Consider the following 26,293-nt stretch of genomic DNA (forward strand, 5'->3'; position numbering starts at 1 on the left):
GATACCCTGGATCTCTCTGAATTATTTTTTACAACTGAATGCAAATCTGACATTATCTTAAAATAAAAAGTTTAATTTATAAAAAAGGGAGCTAGGCCTTTCCTAAGCTCGGAGACCCTCTCTTGCTGGCCTTGAAGAAATGAGCTTCAATGAGGTCTACAGCTGCAAGGAAATGAATTCTGCCAACAACCCTGTGAGCCTAGAAAAGAACCCTGAGTCACAGGTGAGATCACAGCCCCAATGCACATGGAGGTTACAGTTTTGTGAGACCCTGAGCAGAGCACCCACATAAGCTGTGCCCGCCCACTTGATCCAAGAAACTATGAGATAATAAATGGGTGCTATTTTAAGCCACTAATGTGTGGCTAACTTGTAACTAGACAGCATAACTAATACATTCATATACCCTACGATTGAACAATGTCATTCCTAGATACATAAGAGAAATACATATAAAGTTTAATAACCAACAAAACTGATCTATGAGTTCTATGTCAGAATGGTGATCACTCTTACGGGGAGGGCAAGTAGTGACTCAAAGGAGGTCTGAGGAGGCTTCTATGATTGTGATAATATTCTATTTCTTGATCTGGATATTGGCTACGCAGAGGACGTTTACTCTCTGAAAATCTATCTAACTGTTCACTTCTAAACTGTATATGTTTCTGTATGTATGTCATATTTCAATAAAGTTTACATTAAAAGATTATAACTCAAATTTAAGACTATTATTTAATCTTCTTATTGATCGGAGTAAACAACAATTCATTACATGCAGATATTTAAGTAAAATATAATGGTATCTTGGGGGTGCCTGGGTGGCTCAGTCGGTTGAGCGTCCGACTTCGGCTCAGGTCATGATCTCGCAGTCCGTGAGTTCGAGCCCCACGTCGGGCTCTGTGCTGACAGCTCAGAGCCTGGAGCCTGTTTCAGATTCTGTGTCTCCCTCTCTCTGACCCTCCCCCGTTCATGCTCTGTCTCTCTCTGTCTCAAAAATAAATAAATGTTAAAAAAAAAAAATTTAAAAAAAAAAAAGGTATCTTGTTATAAAAGACAAACTAATTTTCTTTGTCATATTAACATGGCATTCCAGATGGTTTTATTCAGAAAGAAAACAGTAAAAGTGAAATATAATATTACATACTTCTTCCAGTAGCTTCCACAAAATTCTAAAAGAGTCCTGAGAGTTACTTTTATCAATGTTATTGGTGACAAGAATGGTGGGACTAGAGCAAAGGAAGCTCTTTAAAACTTGCAATCAAGGGGTACATGGTTGGCTGTGTCAGTTAAGTGTCCAACTCTTGGTTTTGGCTCAGGTCATGATCCCAGGGTTGTGGGATCACGCTCTGAATTGGGCTCCAGGCTGAACATGGAGCCTGCTTAAGATATTCTTTCTCTCTCTCCCTCCCTCCTCCCCTCTCCCCTGCTTGCTGTCCTAGTCTAGTGTGCCCTTCCTCTAAAAGGTAGCCTAGGAAACATCCATTTAAAGCTCAGTGTAGATATCACTTCCTTTTTACAATATGTGATTTTGCTGCTATATTTGCCAAAGTACACTGTAGTCACTTATAAATAAAGGTCATATTCTTTTTTTCTTATCATAAACTTTTTTTAATTAAAAAAATTTTAATATAATTTATTTTATTTTATTTATATAAAATAATATATATTTATATATATATAAAATAAAATATATTTATTTATATATTTTAATATAATTTATTGTCAAATTAAGGTCATATTCAATTTGTATTTCTGAAACCTGGCCACTATTTGGTACAGTTCCATCATCTGTATGAGGATAATCATAGTTTCTAACCTAACAGAACTAGGTTGCTATGAATTTAAATGAGACAATTCAAATAAAGGATCTTAGAACAGTGTCTGACATATATAAAGCATTCAGTGAAGGTTACTGTTAATTATTATGATAAAGATAATGGTCTTTTTATAAAAAATTCTCAAGACTCCATTAACATGGAAACAAATATTTCTTTAAATGGACAAACGTTTTAAGCACTTTACCAAAGATGACAAACAGATGGCAAGTAAACACGAGAAAAGATGCTCACATTGTCAGACACTACTAGGGAAACGCAGATTCAGCCCCAATGAGATACCACTTACACATCTATTTCGATGGCTAAAAAAATAAGAGAAGACCTAGCAATACTAAGTGGTGAAGAGAATATGGAGCAACTGAACTCTTTTCACACTGCCGGTGGGAATGCAAAATAGTACTGGCATTTTGGAAAACTGGTTGCTTTTTAAAAAGGTAAATTTAAGATTATTTAATATATGATCCCAGCAATCCCACACTGATATACTTACCCAAGAGAAAAGAAAATATTTAGTGATAAAAAACCTGTACATAAATGTTTGTAGAGCCTTTATTCATAATTGCCAAAGTCTGGAAACAACGTGAATGTCCTTTAACTGGTGAATGCATACACTATCTATGGAACATCCATATGATGATATGCTATTCAGTAACATGAAAGAACACACTACCCCTTACATGCAACAAAGAATACATTATGCTAAGTGGAAGAAGCCGGACCAAAGAGGCAACGTGCCACGATTCCATTCCATACAATACTCTCAAAAATGCAAAACTACGAAGAAAAAAAATAACCACTGGTTGCCAGGGTAGGGCTTGAAGGAAAGACTGACTGCAAAGAAGCACGAGAGAATATTTTGGGCCAGGGTGGGGGGTGGGGAGGGGGAAGGATTACAAAATTCTCTTTTTAAAAAAATTTTTTATGTTTATTTATTTCTTTGAGAGAGGGGGAGACAGAAAGTGTGAACAGGGGAGGAGCAGAGAGAGGGAGACACAGAATACGAAGCAGGCTCTGAGCTGCCAGCACAGAGCCCGACGTGGGGCTTGAACTCACAAACTGTGAGATCATGACCTGAGCCGAAGTCGGAAGCTCAACCTACTGAGCCACCCAGGCGCCCCCAAAATTCTCTATCTTGACTGTAGTGTGGTTTTGCACGATGCACTCATTTGTCAAAACTCATAGAACTGTACACTAATAAAGATGAAATTTTACCAGATGTAAATTATGTCTCAAAAAAAACCTGCATAAAAAAAGATTTATGTTCTTTAGGCTTCAATTTACATAGTAAGAGGCTAATAGACTAGACCTCTAAATCTAGGTTAAAGTCTTAAGATTCCTTTCTCCTAATGCCAGTAGCTGTCTTTGAAGCCTTGTTCCTATGACTGTTATCTGTCTCTAAATAGTGCCTACTCTTAGATTTCTGGATGCTATTTTCTCACTCATCTGCTTTCAGGAGCCTGTGACATATGTGGCTTGACCTCCTTAATCCCACACAACTGCCTAATTAGATTTCATTCTATAAACTATTGCTGGATCTTACAATTCCTACCTCACCCTCCTCTCCTGTCCCAAACACAACATGACATACACATGGGACACACACCTCTTTTCCAGGTCTTAACCACATTAGAGACATTCATCTTTTCCATGGCTGACTGTACAAACTTCAACAGACATTTCATTGAAGATGATATGCACTTTTGGCCAATAAGCCCATGAAAAGGTGCTCAATCTCATTATCCATCAGGAAAATACAAATTAAAACAATGAGATACAGTACACACCCAATCAATTGGTTAAAATTAAGAAGACTGACAATACCAAAGATTGAAGAGGAGGGAGAATTTGGACCTCCTGGTAGGGATGTAAAATGGTGTAGCTGCTTTTGAAAGCAGTTTGGTAATTTGTTATGAAGTTAAACATATGCATAACATATGACCCATTATCTTAGTATATACCCAAAAAGAAATGAAAACTTGTATGCAAAATGACTGAACCTGAATGTGCACAGAAGCTTTATTCATATAGTCAAAAACTAGCAATAACTCACACGTTTATCAATAAGTAAATGGACAATAAAGTGGACTGCTAGTCAGCCATAAAAAGGACCAACTACTGACTCACACAACAATATAACTGAATCACAAATGCATTATACTGAGTAAAAGCCAGACTCAAAGGTTACATCATTTCACCATTCTCAAAGTAGCAAAAATATAAGGGTAAAAATCAGTGCATGTCAGCAGCTGGAGACTGGGGGAAGGGTTACTACAAAATAGGATAAAGGAATTCGGGAGGGACATGGAATTATTCTATAACTTGATTAGTGGTGGTGGTTACTCCACCTACATATTTATTTGTCAGAACTATGCACTAAAAAGAATGACTTTTTTCTTTTTTAACAATTTATTCATTTTTGAGAGACAGAGAGAGATGAGTGGGGAGGCGCAGAGAGAGAGACGGAGACACAAAATCCGACGCAGGCTCCAGGCTCTGAGCTGTCAGCACAGAGCCCAACACAGGACTTGAATTCAAGGAACCACGAGATCATGACCTGAGTTGAAGTCAGCTGCTTAACTGACCGAGCCACCCAGGCACCCCAAGAATGACTTTTTTTTTAATATTTAAATTATACCTCAAAAAAAAAAAAAAACAACAAACCACTAACAAAGGTAGATCTCAAAAATATTATGCAGAGTTAAAAATGTCAGACACAAAAGGATACACACCAATATGGTTAGAGTTATATACAATCTAGAACAGGCAAAACTAATCTATAGTGACAAAGGTGAGTGCCAGGGACCAGGGATGAGAGGGTGACTGCCTGCAAAGAGGAAAAAAGGAACTTTGGGGCATTATGGAAATGTTCTTTATCTTGATTGTGGTACTGATTACAAAGGTACATACACTTGTTGAAACACATCAAATTACACTCAAAATGGGTATATTTTCTCGTACGTAAATATTATCTTAATAAAATTAATTTTAAAATGTACTTACCAAGTGAACGTAAATGAAGGATTAATTTTACCCTCATTTATCTATTTAATAATTCCTCTTCCTTTATTAGTTTTAATTAATTACTACACTACAAACTAAAATTAGATTATATTATCTTAATTTCTATAACTTATGCTAGTCTATTGGTGTGTGATAGATAACCAATTTAGAAAATAGTTAGTACATACAGGTAATATATTCAACAAGAGACTCTCTGGGAAACAGAAATAGGAGATTGAATGCCATCCACAAAAAAGTTGGTATTCTTATTGTAGAAACTATAAAAATAACACTTCATATATGTGAAAAGGAAGCAAAACAATAATCAGATGTTTGGGGGAACAGCTAAAAGAATCACAAAGGAAAAGGACACTTGGGTCTGTGTTGTCTAGGAATAACTCAATTTCTTAAAATATTTATTTTTTGAGAGAGAGAGAGAGAATGAGCAGGGGAGGGGTGGGGCATGGGGGGAAAAGGAATCCAAAGAAGGCTGCATGCTGACAGCAAGAGCCTGACACAGGGCTCGATCACACAAACCATGAGATCATGACTGAGCTACCCACATGCCCCGGAATAAGTTAATTTTTATAATGAAAGATAATGAGAAGATGGTCAAAGGAGGGAGCGGAGCATGAGCAAAGGCATAACAAGTGAAATAGGATTTGCACAGAGCATCATTCCACAAGCTATATTCCAAGAAATGTAAAATATTCAGACATTCATATTTATAGAAGATTCTGAGATGCTGCCTTGCATTTTCCCCTTCTTGGAGCATTATTTTTTTTTTTTTTTTAAAACTTTTTTTTTTTTTTTTCAACGTTTATTTATTTTGGGGACAGAGAGAGACAGAGCATGAACGGGCGAGGGGCAGAGAGAGAGGGAGACACAGAATCGGAAACAGGCTCCAGGCTCTGAGCCATCAGCCCAGAGCCTGACGCGGGGCTCGAACTCCCGGACCGCGAGATCATGACCTGGCTGAAGTCGGACGCTTAACCGACTGCGCCACCCAGGCGCCCCTCCCCTTCTTGGAGCATTATAATAAAATTTAACTTATTAAAAGCTCACTCTGAGAAGTCCACAGAAAGCCAGTAGTAATCAACCTTGAATAAATTCAGTGGGCAAAATTATGAAAAAACTTTGATTCTCAGGGTAGACAATAACAACCCTTTTATATATTTTAGAAGCTTTTTAAATTTATTTTTATTTTTTTAATATGAAATTTATTGTCAAATTGGTTTCCATACAACACCCAGTCCTCATCCCAACAGGGGTCCTCCTCAATGCCCATCACCCACTTTCCCCTCCCTCCCACTCCCCCCATCAACCCTCAGTTTATTCTCAGTTTTTAAGAGTCTCTTATGGTTTGGATCCCTCCCTAACTTTTTTTTTTCCTTCTCCTCCCCCATGGTCTTAAAAGCTTTTTTTAAAGTACAAAACATTTTTAAAAGTTGAGAAGGAAATTAGGTTTGCCCCACCCATCTCCACCCTCCGAAATAGAAAGCCATATTATATTATAAAATGCTATAATCCTTAGCAGCAATAAAGGGATTTCATCAGTAGTTCATCCTCCCATATTGGAAGGAAGCCTGAAGAATGAGTTTGGGGACCAATGTGTACCAGAAGTTTGCTGGTTGTATTCTGATTGTGTGTGTATGCACAGGGGAGGAGGAAATATAAACCACAGTTCAATATGGCACTTTGAGAACATGCAAGAGTGTTTTAAATAAGAGGGTGAGGGAATAAAAATTTTAAAGTATATCCCTATAATAAAAATACAAAAATAACAAAATAGAAGTCACAATACATCCTCAACATTAATTGTTAATGTATTTTATTAATCCTAAATACTTAAAGATTTATGAATTTTATGGGGTGCCTGGATGGTTCAGTCAATTAAGCAACCAATTCTTAATTTCGGCTCAGGTCATGATATCCTGGTTTGTGAGACCAAGCCCCATGAGGGCTCTGCTCTGAGAGCACAAAGCCTGCTTGTGATTCTCCCTCTCTCCCTCTCTCTCTCTGCCCCTCCCCTGCTTGTGCTCTCTCTCTCTCAAAATAAATAAATAAACTTCTAAAAGTTTAAAAAAAGAAAAATGAATTTATCTTCATACCTTCCTTTCCTATTCATCATCCTGTAACACATGGAATAAAATGCAACATCTGCACTTGCATTATATTCTGGCAAAAACTGTAAAAGACATTTGTTAATTGTTCAGTTTAATGCAATCTTCCAGGGTCACCTGGGTGGCTCAGTCGGTTAAGCATCTGACTTCAGCTCAGGTCATGATCTCACAGTTTGTGAGTTCAAGCCTCACACTGCCGCTATCTGCTATAAGCATGGAGCCTGCTTTAATCCTCTGTCTCCCTCTCTCTTTGCCCCTCCCCCTCTCCCTCCCTCTCTCTCTCAAAAATAAATAAACATTAAAAAAAAAAACAATGCAATCTTCCAAGATGACCTATTAAAACCAAAAACATTTTTAAAAAGCAAACGCTGGCATAAAGATTTCTAACTATAGATCATTATCTCTTACAATATAGACACAAACATCCTCAAAAAATAATAGCAAATATATATAAATATACACATCATAAGCAAGTGGGATTCATCCAGGAATGCAAGGTATTTGAAAATCAAGTAATAGAACATGATGTATCAATGGCATAAAGAATAAAAACCACAGGATCATCTTAAGTAATGTAGAAAAACCCTTTGTTGTTGAAGATAAACATCTCTTCATAATAAAAAAAACTAGCAAACTAGGAATAGAAGGGAACAGCCACACCTGGTAGCAGACATGTACGAAAAATTCACAGCCAGTATCATACTTAATGGTAAAAGACTGAATATTTTCTCTAAGATCAGGAACAAGACAATGATATCTGCTCTTCCACTTCTATTCAACATTGTACTGAATATTCTAGTTGGGCAATCAGGAAAGAAAAAGAAAAAGTACACAGACTGGAAAGCAAGAAGCAACACTATATGCAGAAGACAAGACCTTTTATAATTTAAAAAACCTAAATAAATATTTGCAAATCATATGTGATTAAGAGACTTATATCTAAAATATATAAAGAATTCTTGTAACTCAATAATAAAATGAAAAATAACCCAATTTAAAAATGGGCAAAAGATATGAACAGGCATTTCTCCAAAAGAAGAAATCGAAATGACCAATAAGCACATGAAAAGATATTCATCATTAGCCATCAAGGAAATGCAAATCAAAGCTCCGCTAAAGTACCACTTCACAACCACGAGGTGGCTATAACAAAAAAGACAGGTAAGTGTTGGCAAGTATGGAGAAACTGGAACCCTCATACACTGCTTGTGGGAATGTAAAAAGGTGTAACTGCATTGGAAAATAGTCTAAAAATTACTCAAAAGGTTAAACATTGAATATGGTATGGCCCAGCAATTCTATTCCTAGACATATACCCAAGGGAAATGGAAACATATGGATGTTTGTAGTACCATTATTCATAACAGCCAAAAAGTGGAAACAACCCAACTATGCATCACAAAGGAATGGATAAACAAAATGTGGTATAGCCATACAATTGAAATTTGGCAACAACAACAACAAAAGAAGTACCAATACATCTATATTGTAGATGACCTTTGAAAACATCATGCTAAATTAAAGAAGCCTACCACAAAGGACCACATGTTGTATGACTCCATTTATTTCAAATGTCCAGAACAGGCAAATCCACAAAGTAGACTTGTGGTTGCCTAGGGCTTGGAGTGGTGGGAGAACTAGGGAGTGACTGTTAATGGGTATAGGGTTTCTTCTCGGGGTGAGGAAAATGTTCTAAAATTGATCATGTAGTAACAGTTCCACAATTCTATGACTACACTAAAAATTATTTATTTCTACACCGTAAATGGGTAGACTGTACAATACATGAATTACATGATGAGCCCTACCTCAATAGGGCTATGTTTTTTTAAAATAATGAATTCTCTGGAAGTAAAACAACTTTACTCTCATTACTTTCTTGAGGATTGCAAAGTTACACTGAATTTACATTGTTACTATTATAAAATATTGTATGGTCACTTAAATAACCATCTTTCTTTTTTCTAGTGCATTCTTTTACTTAATCATTTAAATACCAAGCAAATCCTCTGTTAATGAAAAGAAACTATTTCCAGGGTCTTTCTACATAACCTTTATCTCAAATTAAAAGTTGCAACATGGGGTGCCTGGGTGGCTCAGTCGGTTAAGCATCGACTTCAGCTCAGGTCATGATCTCACCACTCGTGAGTTCAAACCCCGCCATCAGGGCTTCTGAGCTGTCAGCACAGAAGCCTGGAACCTGCTTCAGATATTGTATCTCCCACTCTCTCCGCCCCACTCCTGCTCACACTCTGTCTCTTTCTCTCAAAAATAAATAAACATTAAAAAAAAAAAGTTGCAACTTACTCAAGTATATGGTAAAATGAAGTAAGACTGCAGAAAACACCAAGATTAATTTCTTCTGCATAAATATATCATTATGTATTTTCTCAGTTTCCCCAAACAGTAATTAGAAGCTTTCAATACTTAGTACGCTATATATCATATTCCTGGAAGTTTAGAATACATATATTAACATTTAAAATACTCATTCTACTTTTTTCATCTTTTCAGCCTTCAAAAATACTCTCTTCTTTCTTTTCCCTTTCATACCTGAATATCTCAAGAGTGGTCTACAGATGATACCTTAATTTTCTTACCACTTATACATTCCTTTTGATTCGGTTTCTGTCCCTCCATCTTTTTTCTACAAAAAATCCTTTCTTCATATCACCAATTACTTCTCAGAGTCACTCAATAATCTTCTGTTTTTATCCTCTTCAGTATCTTAATTTTTGACATGTGGCTCATCACTTTTTCTATGGATTTAGAAACACTACAAAGTCTTAGATCTAATTAGTCTAATTCTTTGTCTCTTCTTTTTTCCTCTGTCCCACAAATGCAGGTCCCCAAGATTCTGGCCAAAACTCTTTGTCTTCTCACTCTATACTTTCTACTTCAGTTATCTTACAATGTCCCACACCTTCAAACTATCACTGTGTAGTGGATACCTGCAAAATAAAGATCTTCTGAAATCTAGTGTTACATTTTTCCATCCAGTGTAGATCTCTTCACCTGAAGTAATCTAACTGTTTCTGCTGTGTTCCACTTCATACTAGGTTCATCTGGTATAGGTTTTATTGTAGTTTTTCCCTACCAATGTCTTCACTCAGCCTGGCAGTCACGACCTTACACATGGTACCCATATAACTTCCCAAATCATCTCTCACTGCTGTAAGTACTACTCATTCATTAAAATAAAGATATGTCCCTTCCTTTTAAAATAACAATCTAACCACAAATTACTACATACACACATGCATATCTTTTTAGTTCCATACATGTTTTAGTGAGTGATAAATATAAGGTTAAATAGAATAATCTGTAAAGAGTTTAGAAAATAGGCACAAAAACATTAAGTATCACACTAAGCACTGCATGGATTAGCTTATTTTAACACTGAAAACAATCTTATGTGGTTGGTACCAATATTTTCCACACCTTATAGATGAAGGTAATGAAGTCTAGAAAGATGAACAAACTTAAACTTGCCAAAGGTCACATGGCATGTAAGTTGCAGAAAGAAGTTTTAAACTCAAAGCTAACTCCAAAGTTGCTATTTTGTTTTATTGTTAACGTTGAATTACACAGTATTTCTAACATAGAGAAAATAAACTAATACCCATGAAATGAAATAGATAGTAATATTTGCCTTACTTAGTTTAAATTTCTGTCTTCCTCTCCTACCTATCCCCCTCCTTCTCCAGATGTTTATAGATATATATCTATCTATGCAATGAAGTTACAGAAACATAGCTTGAAAAGATACATAGTAAAGTGAGAATAGTGGTTTGCTTTGGAAAGAGGGAAACAGGACTGGGAATTTCAACGGTTATCCATCATTTTTTTTTTATTCTTAAAAAGAAAACAAACAGATTTCAAACAAATACGACATTTGTTAAACCTAGGTGGTAGGCTTATAGGCATCTGTATAATGCTTCTATACTTTTATGTTTTTGCACAGCTAAGTTGTCTAAAATGTACCAAAACATAGGATAATGCTGATTCAAGGCTTAGTCTAGAAACTGATATTTTTAAATGGTACATCACTTTGATCCTAACAGTTAAAAAAAAAAAAAAAGTATCATGTGGTAGGTGGATGGCTGTTAAATGCAGTGATGAAAGGACTTGTGTTCACAGAACAAACAGAAAGCGAGCTTATACATTCTCACACATACACTATATTAATTTAAAATAATCTTACTGGAGATTTACAATTCCACATAATAAATGTTAATGAAAAATAGGCATTTTAATGTATTTAATGCTTTATTAACAAAGGACACAAATGTATGAAATCTCATTTTAAATAATTATAAAAAATAAACTCTTTCTTCTCCCATTTAAATTAAGCCAGATTTCTTCTTCATAGCTGAAATTCCCATGTACATTTAAATAAGTATTGAAGACTGATTAATTCAGGGCTTTTCTAAAAATTAGAAATGTAAAAAAGAATTTGGCTCACCTAAACTATAAGGAGCTTTAACTTAAATATATTATGGAAATGACAACACAAATTGCATTAAACCCAAATGGAGAGTGCTTCTTAATACTGTTCTGAGACAACATCAGTTTCCATGAAAGTGTCTCCAAAATATCCTCCAGGGGAGCCTGGGTGTCTCAGCTGGTTAAGCATTCGACCCCTCATTTCCACTCAGGTCACAATCTCCAGTTCACGGGATCAAGCCCCACGTAAAGCTTTATGCTTACAGCGTAGAGCCTGCTCTCTCTCTACCTCTCTCTCTGCTCCTCCCTCACTTGCTCTCTCTTTCTCTCTCAAAATAAACAAATAAACATTAAAAAGATATTATCTTCTGAAGTTACAATAAATCAGCTAATCCACTAGGGATAAAATGAGCAATTAAAAACAAAGCCTTATGAATCCATTAAATTTTTCACAATAGCAAGTACCTTGATATAACAAAAGTAACAAATTATAATGATGGTGCATGTGCTTAATTAATCATGCATAGTAAAATATTTGTTTCACTATTTTAAATTAGAGATACCACTCCTCAACAACTTTTTCAGGATCAACTAAAAGAATTAAACAGTGCTTTAGATGTTAACTCCTCCAATATCATGCTGAGATATTAAGCTTATTTTACATATAGGAAAAGTTTGTAAAGAAGCATTTCATTTTGCCTCCTCCATTAAGCCAATTTAATACTCAGAAATGTATCTGAGCTACTATAAAAAATTAGTTTACATAGTAACTGAGCAAAAGATATACATTCTTTTCATCTTTAAAAAAAATTTTTTTTACATTTATTTATTTTTGATAGACAAAGAGAGACAGAGCACAAGTGGGGGAGGGGCAGAGAGAGAAGGAGACACAGAATCAGAAGCAGGCTCCAGGCTCCGAGCTGTCAGCACAGAGCCTGACGCGGGGCTCGAACTCACAAATGGTGAGATCATGAACTGAGCCGAAGTCGGACGCTTAACTGACTGAGCCAGCCAGGAGCCCCATATATATTCTTTTAATCTTTTCTAATGTCTATATTGCTCTGCTTATTCCTATACCTGTCATTCCAACTTTTGCTTAAGTTTATTATAGGAGTTATTACATGACAGTAATTACTGTTTCTAAAAAAATCTACATGACAAGTATAATTTACTGATATCCACCTTCAGCCAAAAATTAAAATTCTAAAATAAGAAACTCGAGAAATTGTGGCTCTCATGCTCATTAAAGATACCCATTTCATTAATATCATTATTAATAAATATTAGAATGATGCTGTTATACACTTAAGAAATCCACAGTGCTGGAAAACAAATGTTATCTCCTCTGTACATTCCAACAGCTCTGGATGCTTTCCCCCCACCAAAAGTACTGTCATCTATATTTCTCTTTAATATATCATTAAAACAGTTTTCAGATACATCTCTCTCTCATTCTTCTCTCCCTTCAAGGTAAAATAAATCTAAGAGATCCTTAGCAACTCATTTGTCTTCCTCAAATTATGCAAATCCCTTTAATTTATCCCAATCTTAGCCAACATTTTCCCTGAAAGAAAAAGAAATTTAGAAAGTACATTAAAACAAAGGTAAGGAGCAGACCTCAAGAATTTCAGAGAGGAACTCAGTCATTTATAGACCATTACTGCTCAAAGGACATCCTGGCAATGAGAAAATACATAAAAATCTGTATGCCAGGGGGCGCCTGGGTGGCGCAGTCGGTTAAGCGTCCGACTTCAGCCAGGTCACGATCTCGCGGTCCGTGAGTTCGAGCCCCGCGTCAGGCTCTGGGCTGATGGCTCAGAGCCTGGAGCCTGTTTCCGATTCTGTGTCTCCGTCTCTCTCTGCCCCTCCCCCGTTCATGCTCTGTCTCTCTCTGTCCCAAAAATAAATAAAAAAACGTTGAAAAAAAAAAAATTTAAAAAAAAAAAATCTGTATGCCAGGCTTAGAAATTTTTTTTAAATGACAAAACAGTAAGACTTGGTATATTTTTAATTCTCACTCATGATCAAAACTAGAGGGTTAAAACATTTCTTTGGGATGATATTTTAAATGAAAATTATCAAAAAATTAAGTGGCTTGTCCTGACAACTTGGGGAACTTGAACATGAATGAGATTTCAGATGATATGTGAAATTATTAATTATTAGTAATTAGGAGATGTATGAGGAAGTATGTAGAAGCAAAGTCTCATAACTACAATATACTTTCAAATCATACAGCAAAAAACAACAAAATGTATGTACTCATCTATAAATAAAAATAAAGTAAGTATGGCAAAATGTTAACAACTATTGAAGTGAAAGTCGCTTATTTACTCTTCTTTCATTCATTTACTTCATTTATTTACTTTTCTGGATAGTGAATATTTTTAATTAAAAAATAACCCGAAAAATAACTTTCCTGATTTACTGCACACTAACAACTCAATTGACTGGAAATACACATGTTGCCACAAGACAATTTCAATTTAAAGTCTGGAATCCCAAGAACATAGATAGCTTTGTTTTTAGGGGAAAAAATTTAAACTGTACAGTCATCTACCAACTCTTCAAAGTATTTCATAAGTCGACAATATTTTAATTGATACAGAGCCCAATGTATAGATAATGATTTCCAGAGAGAAAACAATTCTCCTGGTCATAGACAAGCTATTCACATCCCTCATTATTTACTGGCTCTCACCAACTAAGCAAATCTATCTCACTCCTCATAACGAAAATGCTTTCCTTTAGATCAGGCAAGAGGGGTCCCTTCCTTGGGCAGCCCGATGTAGAGGGTCTGGTTCCTTTGCCACATCCCTCCTCAGGGCCAAAAAGATACATTATCTCTTCCCTCTGCAAAACGTGCTCCAGGTATGCAGGAATTCTCTACCTAAAACAGCCTCACACCTACTTGCAGAGCCCACCTCCATTTATTCCCTAGGTCTGTTCTCTCAAGGAATTCCTTGTAGGGCAAGGGATATATATGGCCAATATGTGCGTGCTTAGGACAAAGAGATGTGAAGAGGGAGGTGGAGTTGTAGACGGAGGCTACGAAGTCCACACTTGTATGTGAAGCCCCTCTGACAAGCAGGATGAAACCAGGGGTGGAAAGAGCAGTAGAATGCTTCACTTCTGCCATATTCTGGATTTGGAACTCTACAGTCCAAGATTTCTAAATTCAAACCAGTGCTTCTGTTTGTCAAGGAAGAAGGACAGAACATATTTAACAGTTTATTGGTTCTATTTACAACTTCTAAATATTCTCACATACAATAATCAGAGCTTCTATTTGTTCTTTTCCCTGGGGCCCACAAATATCAGAGGCACGCCTGCATACGAAAAAAATGGTTATATAAGAAAAACAAACAGTAACAAGGAAATAGGATCAGAGAATCTTTTTTAGATTATACCACCAGAAAGCTATGTAAACTTTACATCTGGGTCCTAAAACTGCAAACTTCTAAAAAATTGATTCATGATTAAAACTACTTCTAGTTCTTGGGGTGCCTGGGTTGTTCAGCTGGCTGAGCATCCAACTCTTAATTTCAGCTCAGGTAATGATTTCACTGTTCATGGGATAGAGCCCCACTTTGGGCTCTGTGCTGACAGCCTGGAGCCTGCTTAGGATTCTCTCTCTCCCTCTCTCTGTCCCTCCCCCTCCCCTGCTTGTGCTCTCTCTCTCAAAATAAACTTAAAAAAAAGAAAACTACTTCTAGTTCCCAAAATTTAAAAAAATCCTTAAAGCAAGGCATCATTATTAAACAACAAGCTGACTTAACAATTTATAAAAGCACTTTCAAATTCATTGTCACATTTATTAATCAGAAATTCCAACTACATTCATATATTACAGACAAGAAAACTGCAGAGAAGGTAATTTGCCTAAGACTCCTATGCCAATTATGACAGGGTCAGGACTTGAACCCAGTCCTCCTGACTCTAAATTCAATGCTTTCTCCACTTTATCAAAGAAACTTACATCTGAAAACTCACCTCCAAAATATTTGTTGTCTGACACCAGAACTGAGAAACAAGTGACTGATGCCAAGAACCAAGATGAAAACGATCTTATTCTTTTCCTTCATAAATAGTTTCATTTTCTGGTGACAAAACTTCATGGCTTCTACTTTCTAGTATTATGCCTCAGTTCAGTAACATACAACCACATGAGTAACATTAAGAAAGTGCTAAAAGTACATGACATAAAGCAGAAGAGTCAGTAAGAGCATTTTTACAAAATAAAATACAGCAACACTTTGGAAAACAGATTATCTGGAAAAAAAAATAGTACTGATCCATGCAGTATTACAATATCTAATGACTTAGCTTGGAATTACATAAAATTATTCTGTAATCAATATTAATGGAAACTATTAAAACAAGTTAAGGGGCACCTGGGTGGCTCAGTCGGTTGAGCGTCCGACTTCGGCTCAGGTCATGATCTCACAGCTCGTGAGTTCGAGCCTCATGTCGGGCTCTGCTGACAGCTCAGAGCTGGAGCCTGCTTCAGATTCTGTGTCTCCCCCTCTCTCTGCCCCTCCCCTGCTCACATTCTGCCTCTGTCTCTCTCAAAAATAAATAAAACATTTAAAAAAATTTTTTAAACAAGTAAAAATAGATTATGTATTACAAAATCATAACCTCTTTATCTGTTCTCAATACCTACTTTTCTCAAATCTGGGTTCAACTCTTAGGTCTGTGATTTATAAACTATCCTAAGTCCAGTTCCCTCATTTATAAATTAAGATGCCGCTGTTAACATCCTAAGATCATTGTGAAGATAAAACGTGATACTTATAAAAAGTACCCACTGCAATGTCTGGTATCGGACAGGGGCTTGCTGAATAATTACTGAATGAATAAAAATTGTGGGGCTTTTTTTTGAAAATTGTTGAATTTATTTATATCAGTTAAATATGCATTATTGGGAAATGTGAAACTGTAAATTTTGGATAGCCAACTCTAAATCACTACCTTCTAGATCACTAGATGACTCCTAGCATGAGTCTCTCCTAGCAGAGAGAAAAGACTAAAGAGGAAAATAAGGATAAGATACTCAAACAGGCTTTTCATAACGAGAAGTCATAAAGTCATAAACTAGGTCCTTATAAAATTCATTCTTTAGGGGAGACTGAGTGGCTCAGTCAGTTAAGAATCTGACTTGGCTCAGGTCATGATCTCACAGTTCCTGAGTTCGAGCCCCACATCAGTCTCTGTGCTGACAGCTTGCAGCCTGGAGCCTGCTTCAGATTCTGTGTCTCCCTCTCTCTCTGCCCCATCCCTGGCTCATGCTTTGTCTCTCTCTCTCTTTCAGAAACAAAACAAAAAACCAAAAAAACATTAAATTCATTCTTTAAAGGAGTATCTTCTAATTGGCCTCATGGCTATGTGGAAGGCTGAATAATAATGACCCCCCCTCCAAAGATATCAACCTCCTAAACCCCCAAATCTGTAAATATGTTAACACTGCAAAAGAAAATTCAGACTGCAGATGAAATTAAGGTTGACCTTAAAATAGAGGGAGATTATCCTAGATTGTTCAAGGACCCAGAGTAATCACAAGAGTCCTTATAAGTGGAAGAAAGAGGTAGATGATGGTCATACAATGAATGAGAGAACGACTCAACCAGTCATTGCTAAAGGGGGCCACAAGCCACAGAATGTGGTTAGCCTCCATACACTGGCAAAGCAAGAAAATGGATTCTCTCCTACAGCTTCTAGGAAGGAATGCGGCCCTGACAACACCTTGATTTTAGCCCAGTGAGATCCATTTTAGTCTTCTGCCTTCCAGGACTATGAGATAATAAATTTATGTTGTTTGAAGACACCAAATTTGTGATATTTTTACAGCAACAACAAGAAATTGATACATGACTATATATTCCCAAACCCTAAAGCAACAGAGGGTAACGTGGGCTCGAGTCCTACTGCCTACATTTGACAACTTGCTGTGCTGTTTACTAGCTGTATGACCCTGAGCAAGCTATTTAACAATTCTATGCTTCAAGCCCCTATCTGTAAAATGAATAGGTGGTAAGATCTACCTCACATAGTTGTTTCAAAGGTTAAATGAGAAAATATATGTAAAGTCATGAACGTGACTATAACTGCTCCGAACTTATTGGCTATTTGTGTTTTTATTATGATTCATAATTATACAAGTCTTCAAAGGAAAGTCTGTACATTTACCTTGATTTCCTAGGGCTCTGTCTAATCATGGGTATACACAACAATTTATCTACAATGATGTTCATTATACTATCCAAAAACAAACTGGTTAAAAAATTATGGCACTTCTACATTACAAATTATTATAAAGTCATTAAAATAGCAGTGTAAGTCTTCCAATTAAGGCCAGAGTGGAAGTAATAGGAACTGGATTTACACTCATGTTTGAAACAACTGAAAAGCCAGGCAAAATACATAAAACAATAGCTTTTAAACAATGGACATCAGGTAACCCATGACAGTGATCCCTGAGAGAAGGGAAACAGACGAGCTAAGATTGACTCCTGTCTTAGCTTACTTACTTCAAGGAGAGGGTTTCCACACGGCAGAACAGGGAAAGAGGCAGCCACATGGAATCTTACAGCCTCCTTGCGTTGAGACAAAGCTGGAAGTCCAGGAAAGCCAAGGCAGCTAGTTTGCTGGGGAATGTTCTGGAGATGAGAGAGCTTCACAGGGAAACACCTCTAGAGATCTTCATAAGGTTTTAAGTAAGTATGGATTAGTGCTACTAGTTTGTGGAGAAACTACCCAAGGCCCAGAACAAACTACTTGAAAACAGCTGACTTCTCACTAGGGCCAAGAATAGTTCATCTTCCCATCAGAGTCATAGTGGAAAATCTTGTATTTCACAAGGTACTGGACAGAGAAGGCTATTGTGTCAGGAGTGTGGGAAAATTAACCCTAAAGATTGCTCTAGTCCAGCCTAACAAAGCCCAAAAACAGATCTTATACAGATAAACGGATTTCAAAGTAACTATCTCAGAACAAAATTCAAGAATATTTATAGGAATGTAAAACTTTCCATCACTGTTAACAAGGTAAGATTCAAAATGTCTGGCATCCATTCAAAAATTATCAGGCATTCAAAGCAGGAGAAAACACAGACTACACTGAGGAGAAAAATCAATCAACAAAAGCAGACTCGGAAATGACACTGATGATAGATGTAGTAGACAAGGACAGTAGCACAGCTATTATAATTATACTCCAAATGTTCAGTACGTTAGAGGAAAGATTGAGCATGTTAGGCAGAGACGTGTAAAGCATAAAATGAATGAAAATGAGATTTAAGAAACACACTGGATGGGGAGATTACACAACAGAAGAAAAGAGTGAATACATACTAATAAAAATTATCCAAAAACAGAACAACAACAAAATATCCAAACAGGGGGCACCTGGGTGGCTCAGTCAGTTAAGCATCCAGCTCTTGATTTCAGCTCAGTTCATGATCTAACCGTTTGTGGGTTTGAGCCCTGCACTGGGCTCTGTGCTGAGTGTGGAGCCTGCTTGGGATTCTCTCTCTCCCTCTCCGTCTGCCCCTCCCCGCCACCACCGCTCCCCACTTGCACTTTCTCTGTCTCAAATAAATAAACTTAAAAAAAAAAAATCCAAAATGAAAGGCAAGGTTTTGGCTTAATTAGATGTAGATTTTTTTTTTTTTTTTTTAGTCATCAATCACACCTTTGTGTATACATAAAAAGGAAAACCAAGTGGGGCGCCTGGGTGGCTCAGTCAGTTAAGTGTCCGACTTTGGCTCAGGTCATGATCTCACGGTTTGTGGGTTCGAGCCCCATGTCGGGCTCTGTGCTGACAGCTCAGAGCCTGAAGCCTGCTTCGGATTTTGTGTCTCCCTCTCTCTCTGCCCCTCCTTGCTCGTGCTCTGTCTCACTCTATCAAAAATAAATAAATGTAAAAAGATAAAAAAAAAAACTTAAAAAAAAGGAAAACTAAGTGAAATAAATCAGTTAAGGTATTCCTAAAACTGCTTTAAAATTCAGAGACCTAATCTTCATCAATTTTCCACTTAGAGTCATCACTATCCAATATCCAAGTTCATCCCCATAAAATTATCCTGTGTGCCATGAAAAGTGCTGGTGATGAAGCATTTCCTAATATAATCCGTAATATGAAAAGCCAAGGCTGAGAGTCTCCCAAACATGGTTTTATAATTATGCAGAGCTAATTTTCTTTGACTCTGGCTCCAGAAACATTGCCAGTACTTTGAACACAAATTGCTTTCTACCAGTTAAGAGTGCCCTCTGCTCCTGTCTTCTGGATTTCCTTCCATCTGCTGACACCCTGACACTTTGAATGCATGTGCATGTAATTCCAACCTCTTCATAACTGCTGCTTCCCTAAGAGATATTATAAAATGCCATCAATCGAAAGATGCATCCAGTTTCAGAGGTCTTAAAATATGAAAAATATGAATCTTGTAGATGAAATAAAAATACTCTTATTCTTAAAAAAAAAAAAGTGTATGTCCTCATAAAGGCTGTATACTAATGTTCATAGCAATTTTATTCACGATAATCCCAAATTAGAAAGAGTATCTTCTTCCAAAAGACAAGTGGATAAACAAATTGCAGTATATCCATATAAAGGAATACTACTTCAGAATAAAAAACAAAATGAACTACTATACCTGTACTTACTGGATGAATCTCAAAACAATTACACCAAATAAAAGAAACCAGATAAAAAGAGTAAACACTATATTATTCCATGTGTATAAAATTCTAGAAAATGCAAACTAATCTATAGTGACAGAAATCAGATTAGTGGTTGCCCTTGTGGGGCGGGGGGAGTGGGAAATGGAAGAAAAGAGACACAGGAAACTTTTTAGGATGATGAGTATGTTCATTATCCTGATTGTGATGATGGTTTCACTGGTGTGTGTGTGTGTGTGTGTGTGTGTGTGTGTGTGTGTGTATTTAGCAAACTGTACACTTTAAATACGTTCGGTTCATTACATGTCAATTATATCTACATAAAGCTGAAAATTTGAAACAAAATAAGTAAACAGATACAGAGCATAAGACTAAAAGCATATATGCATGTGAACTATACTACCATTTAAAAAAAGACTGAATACAGAGAGGGAGGGAGGCAAACCATAAGAGACTTAAATACTGAGAACAAGCTGAGGATTGATGGGCAGTAGGGGGGAAGGGAAAGTGGGTGATGGGCATTGAGGGCACCTGTTGGGATAAGCACTGAGTGTTGTATGGAAACCAATTTGACAATAAATTATATTTAATAGAGAAAAAAAAGACTGAAACCATAGATCTCTCAGATATAAAAAGGGATTGTTTCTAGTTGGTGCAATGAGGAGTGACTTTTCTTGCTTGTGCTTTCTAAACTTTTTCTGAATACTTGCAGTGAACATGTTTACTTTTGTAGTTGTCAAATGTCTAGGTCTCTTCATATATTAGGCAGTCAGTAGATGCCTGAAATAAATCATTTTCATTAAGAGATCTGAAATATTACAAATCCCCAAAGGAGAAACACAACGCTACATAAACCGATATTTTAGAATCCACCACCATTTTCAATTATTTATATATCATGTCTAGGCATATACTGCTGACAATACATTATTCGGGAGACTGGTTCATGCATATTTGTTCTATGGGTCTTATCTCCCTTGTGAGTTACAAAAAAGCAGAATGCCTACCATATTGTCTTATATATGTCAGGTATTAAAAATATATTTGTTAAATTTATCAACAAATGAGTATCTTACAGACAAAACTATCTAAAAATTATAACTACATTAGTGCTTAGTACATGGTATGTTCTCAAAAGTTTGTATCCAACTTTTAAAAAAACTTAAATCCCTCTCTTCAATATAAATTTAACCGAAATCAAATACCAAGCAAGGACTACTTCTTATTTCACACACAGCACAGCACCATGCAAAATCACACAGGTTGACGGAGTACTTATGAAACTGAATAAACAATTTCCAGAATTTGTTCATATAATCACAAGCATCCAACATGAAACAAAGCTCAGAAACTACACAATGGTACTGAGATGTTGTGTTATTACATAGGGTTCACAAACTGAGTGCCTTAAAAACAAACAAGCAAAAAAGGCTGATTCCAGGTCTAAGGGAAATTAAAAACATCTTCTTGCACCAGAAAGTAGAGAAGTAATTAGAGATTGATAAGGACATATTAATAGGGCATGGAGTTAGCTTAAAAGGATTCCCACTAGCCAAATACTCAAAAAGAATAAAAATGATAATAACTTATAACATGTTTAATGTTTTTTTGAATCCCTGGGTCCAACTCTTGATGAAAACAATTCCACTTTTTATTTATTCATTTATTTATTTATTTATTTTTAATTTTTTTTTTTTTAACGTTTATTTATTTTTGAGACAGAGAAAGACAGAGCATGAACTGGGGGAGGGTCAGAGAGAGGGAGACACAGAATCCGAAACAGGCTCCAGGCTCTGAGCTGTCAGCACAGAGCCCGACGCGGGGCTTGAACTCACGGACCGCGAGATCATGACCTGAGCCGAAGTCGGCCGCTTAACCGACTGAGCCACCCAGGCGCCCCTTTATTTATTTATTAATTCCAAAGGGGAAAAGGTAGTTTTACTAAGTGATAAAACTCAGTATCACCAATAATGGGACAAACTAATATCACACCTCCTATTGAAATTCAATGGAAATACACAAAATCATCTGCAGCATTCTTACCAAATAAATAAATAAACAAATAAACAAATAAATAAATAAATAATGTTTAAGCTGTATTATGAAGAAACAATTAGACAAATACAGGCAACTGGCCTGGACTTTTAAAAAATGTCAACGCCAGGAAAGAACAACAAAAAGGCCTGGAAAACCTGTATTAGGTTAAAGGAGATTTAAGGAGATATAAATGCAATGCCTGCCTTTTGACAGGATCCTGGATTTTAAAACAAACATCTCTAAAGAATATTATGGGGTAACTTAAGAAATCTGAATTTGGAGGTGGGGTGGTGCCTGGTTGGCTCACTTGGTAGAGTGTGCGACTCTTGATCTCAGGGCTTTGAGTTCGAGCCTCACTCTGGGTGTAGAGATTACTTAAAAATAGAATCTTCTTTAAAAAAATTGAAATTTGCATAGTACTCGTATAGGATTTTATTGGACTATACACTATGATATTTATTGTTACTATGTTAATTTCTTGATTGTGATAAAAGTATTCTTGTAGGAGGATATACCTGTTCTAAGAAGAGCCATGTTAAAATAATTGGGGGTAGGGGCAACTGGGTGGCTCAGATGGTTGAGCGTCTGACTCTTAATTTCAGCTCAGGGCATGATCCCTCAGTCGTGGGACTGAGCCCCGCATTGGGCTCCACATTCAGTGTGGATTCTCTCTCTCCCCCTCTCAGCCCCTCTCTCTGGCTCATGTGGTCTCTCTCTCTAAAAAAATAATAATAATTTTATATATATATATATATATATATATATATACACACACGCAGTGTCATGATATCCCATTACTGGTGATACTAAGTTTTAACACTTAGTAAAAGTTACCTTTTATTAAAAATAAAAATAAAACAAGAAAGCAAAAATGTGGCAAAAAATTAACAGATCGTGAGTCTACATCAATGGGAATATGGATGTTCATTATATAATTCTTTCATCTTTTCTGTAAGTTTAAAATATTTTTCAAAATAAAGTTAGAAAAAAATAAGTGATACCTTCAAAATCTACAGTTTGAACACATTCATAATATTGACATTTCTAATATCACTTACGCTGAATTGGACCCATTTTTGTTCTTGTAAAATAACAAAAACACAGGCCTAGCCTTAGAAGTATCTTCCTTTTTGTACTTTTAGTAGTTAGCACAGCACCTGACAGATAAATAGCAGGTGCTCAAGGAACACGTGCTGTTTCTGCTAAGCCATTAGTAGTTGTTTGACTTTAGACAGGTTGTTTCCCTTCCTGACACTTCAAATACTTGATCTGCAAATTCTGGGAAATATTACTAACTTGCATACAACCCACAATATTACCAAAAAGACTCAAATAATGTTAAAAAAAACCACTTTTCAAAATACTGTGCAAAAGTTATTACTATTTCTATCTCTAATTATACTCTTAACGTTTACTATTTTAATTTTTTAAAAATTACTTCTAAAAGTCTTACATTCATTTGAGGTATTTAGGGGAATAAAGCCCTGGGAAATTTATCTAGCAATATCACAAGTATATCTCTCAGTAACTTTTTTTTTCTTCTTTTTTCTTTTAACGTTTATTTACTTTGAGAGAGAGATAGAGAACAAGCAGAGGAGGGGCAGAGACAGAGCGGAGGACAGAATCCCAAGCAGGATTCGCACCATCAACACGAAGCCCAACGTGGGGCCCAAACCCACAAACCGCGAGATCACGACCTGAGCCGAAATCAAGAGTTGGGTGCTTAACTGACGGAGCCACCCAGGCGCCCCACTATTTCTTTTTTGACACACAAAAAAATAGTATTTCAAGTTGAGTACATAGCACAGCTTTATAAGAGTTTTGCAATAGTTTGTAATAAAGTAGATTAGAAGCTCAAAAGAAAAGGGCCTGCTTTCTTGGCTCTGCCATTCACAAAAGCAACTGGACCTTAGACAATTGTATAATATATGTTCATATATTAATAGATGTATATGAAGAATCACATAATGGGAGATCGCTAAAAAGTCATGAAACAAAGAGACAACCTAGAAACTACAATACCTCCTTTAAACAGGATAGGTCAAAAAAATTAATTTTTTGTTTGTAAATCACTCATTCCTAATCACTCAGCTGGACAGCTAAGGAAAAGTACTGGAAACCACTGTAATCGAAACTGAATCAGAAATGAAAAGATAACAGCTTTGAAATTATAATGGGATCAAAGGGAAAGTATGATTTTTCAATTTGAGTTCTTCGAAGGCAAAGGACCAGATCCTTCATTTTTGCAACCTCACTGCCCAGCATAATCTCATATACCTGGTGGACAACTAGTAAATTTTGAATAAAAGCATTAAAAATGCAACATTTCCAAAACACAGATGTTATATAAAATTCAGTATATACAACTTATACCTACATTTGACAAATAATAAGGGTGTTTTCTTTAAAGACTAAAGATATAGTTAAAACCTTATGACACATTAAAAGCTATATATACCTAACAAACAAAACCCTCCAAAAGTTAACTTATCTCTCAATTTGGAGACAACCAGTCATATTTGCATTTTATAACACAACACAGTAAATCTAAGTGTCTCACTATCGTATGGTATCACTTTCATTTCTGAGTTTAAACTACAAAAGGAATCTGATAACTAGTTAGCAAGCAAATTATGACTTCTCTACCACTGTTTTGTTTTTTGTTTTCGTATTTGAGAATGGAGGAAAATCTTGTCCAGATCAAAAATCCTATGAAATTCCATGAAATGGTCAATGTAAACTTGTATTGTTTTCAGGTACACAAACATATATTCACGTAGGAAAAAATCTTGCTTTAAAGACTGTCCTTTCGTAATCTGTAAGGTATTACTTGCATCATAAATGTGCAAGGTATTATTTGCACAGTTGAGCATAGCAAATTACCAGATTTTATGTAACTGAAACTGCAGTCCAAACTTCCCAACTATGTGCTTACTATCCCTTTTCCTATATTACCCACACTACATTGTATTAAAATATTTCCTTAATTTAAAATAATTTCAGCCCAAATACCCAAATGAAGAAACCTGATCACCCACACTGATGTATTCCAAAACAACTGTGTATTCATGTTGTCATAATAGATATAAAGTTGGATGGCTCAGTAGCCCTATCACGTTGTTTTCAATTTCAGACATTAACAACAAGTAAATGACGGAGTAGTCCTAAGCTATCTGGAAGTGCACCTCATCAATAAAATTAAACACAACAAAATTTTGTTAGACCTACTTTGAAGTTTGGCTTGGATCTCATGCTCTTCACATACTGCACTAATCCACAAATTTCTCACCAACTGCTGCCTCTTCCCCACCCCTGGAATTCACTTCCTGTTCACCTTTCACCCTTAAGTATGCATGTTAGAGGTCAACAGCCTTAAAGCTACTGTTAACGACTGGAGTTTCTGTTACTCTGATTCTTGGCAGGCTGTGCAGAGCTCAACTCTTCTACAATACAGTACAGAGTTCAGTTATTAAGATCATATTTTAGAACTAGCTAATATTCCATGAATTTCTCCGTTCAAATAGAATATTTTAATCCTGAAGACATGACAGAAATGTCAAAGCCAAAAACTAGTCCACTTTAACTGGGGAAAAAAAAAAAGGAACTAAAAGGGAAATTCCTATACATAATTTCTATATTGTGTTCTGGCTTAGACAATAGGAATTCTGAAACTTCTTATAGGCAATATACCACACCAAATGCATAAAGATTTAAGCATACTGATCAACAGAAGGATGGTATACGATTTTTAATCACTTCAAGGAGACGATCTAAAAACTTCTTAGTTTTTTCTCTTCCTTTTGTCCAGAGTATAAGTGGAGTGACAAGTTTTTTTTAATTGTACACACACACACACACACACACACATATATATATATATATGTATATGTATATGTATATATATATATATTTGTTGGTTTTTTGACTTAGGGAAAGTTACCACTAGGAGAAAAAAAAACCTAGCAAAGAGCTTGGGATCCTCTGAGTTCAATTGAGTATAACAACATATAGCAAATCCCTTTAGTTTTACATAGGTTTTTTCCCATTCTTTTTAAACATAGTTTATTAGTTTTTTAAAAATTTTTTTTTAATGTTTATTTATTTTTGAGACACAGAAAGCATGAACAGGGGAGGGTCAGAGGGAGAGAGGGAGACACAGAATCGAAAG

General features: G+C 36.1%; 1 protein-coding gene across 5 annotated transcripts in view; it reads right to left on the reverse strand.

Moving 5' to 3' along the window:
* CHD9 (chromodomain helicase DNA binding protein 9) overlaps positions 1-26,293 on the reverse strand; it is a 158,515-nt gene that overhangs the window by 124,583 nt on the left and 7,639 nt on the right. The window contains exon 1 of one of the 5 annotated variants that reach the window (XM_030297145.2): positions 15,401-15,600. The exons of the other annotated variants lie outside the window; for them this stretch is intronic. The gene's annotated coding sequence lies outside the window, so the exon portion shown is untranslated. Of the gene's footprint in view, positions 1-15,400; positions 15,601-26,293 lie in introns of those variants that run through there. 5 annotated transcript variants of the gene reach the window in all.

The sequence above is a fragment of the Lynx canadensis genome, chromosome E2, assembly GCF_007474595.2.
Source record: "Lynx canadensis isolate LIC74 chromosome E2, mLynCan4.pri.v2, whole genome shotgun sequence".
Taxonomy (NCBI): domain Eukaryota; kingdom Metazoa; phylum Chordata; class Mammalia; order Carnivora; family Felidae; genus Lynx; species Lynx canadensis.